Raw genomic sequence first — 1,453 nt, forward strand, 5'->3', positions numbered from 1 at the left:
TCCCCCCCCCAATCCAGACCCCCCGATTCCGCCTCTGGGGCTGGGAGCCTCCGCGTCTCTCTCTCTCGTCTCTCTGGGGGCGCTTGTGGGGCGGCCTCCATGGGCTCCGCTGGGCTCCCCCTGGTGCTGCTGCTGCTGCTGGCGGGGGCGCTGGCCCGGATCCCCGGAAGCGAAGGGGGGAAGGAGACCCCCGGTAAGGGGGGGGCTGGGCGGGGGGAGGATATGGGTGGGAAGCACCCCAGATACTCGTGGAGGGGAGGGGGAGAAAGCTGCTGGGTCTCCAGACGTGACTTTGGGAAACGGTTCGAGGGTAAGAGTGGTGGGAGCCTGCAACAGCCTCGATCTCTGCGTGGTCTCCTCCCTCTTCCTCCCCCCATCCCCCCTTCCGGGAGAACGTAGAGGGATCTCCTTATAGCCAAGATGGGAAGTCCCAGCCTCGCTCCCCCTCACCCCCACCCCCCCAATATCTGGGTCGGAGTCGGCTGCATCGAAAGAGGAAGGAGGCGGAAAGCGAAAGCGAAAGAGGGAAACTGAGGCATTTTCGGACCTGAATCCACACAAAGAAAAAGATGCATTTTAGAAAAAAGTATTTTTGCTTCTTCACTTTTTTTCTGCATCTCAAATTTGACGCTTTGAAGGTCCGGCAAGAGTGGAGCTTCGGTCCCTTCTGGGGGAGACTCTAGATTTGGGGAGGAGACCAAGAAACCCCCACCCTCCATAATCCCCCATTGCAAAATCGGGTCCTGGAGGGGAGGGGAGAACTGAGGCAGGAGGACTTGGGGGGGCGGGTCTGAATTGCTCCTCCGAAACTGGCTCTGCAAAACTCTTCCCTTTCTGAGAGGGGCTAAGAGACCCCCCCCTTTGAGATGCTCCGGGGGGCTGCAGGGGGCCTTTTGGGGAGGGGGATAGGAAACAGGTGCAACCCCTGAAAATCATCCAAAGGCAGGTAATTGGGCTGAAGATTAGGGGGAAGAAGAAAAGTTGGGGGACCCAGGGAAGGTGGGGGGTTCCCTCCCAAAGGAAGAGAGAGTGGGGGGCTATGGATATTACTTTCCCTCCATCCCAGAAAGTTTCGGGAGGTCTCTTCAGCCCCCCTCCCCTCACACTTCCTCCCCCTTTTGATCCAACGTTCCCTGAAGAGAATAGATCTGCTCGACCAGTTGAGCTTCTGCCTGCCTTTTTCCACCCGGGGAGGATGGAGGAGGTCCAGCGGGAAGTCCCTCCCCTCCCCCTCTTTCTTTCCTTCCCCCTCCAGACCCCCCCAGCAAGTCTGCCTCCCCCCATGGGACTGAAAAAGTTCCCCCTCCCTCCTCCTCCAGGGGGCGTCTTCCGCCAGTCTCTCACGGAAGGTCCCCCGCCCCCTCCCCGTCCCGAGTGGGTTCCTCCTTTGCTAGTGGCTGGGAACGATGGACTCTGGAGTCCCTTCTGACGGCCCTCCTCCTCCTCCTCCTCC

This window comes from Protobothrops mucrosquamatus, unplaced genomic scaffold (assembly GCF_001527695.2).
Source record: "Protobothrops mucrosquamatus isolate PMUCROS unplaced genomic scaffold, P.Mucros_1.0 scaffold8990, whole genome shotgun sequence".
Classification (NCBI taxonomy): domain Eukaryota; kingdom Metazoa; phylum Chordata; class Lepidosauria; order Squamata; family Viperidae; genus Protobothrops; species Protobothrops mucrosquamatus.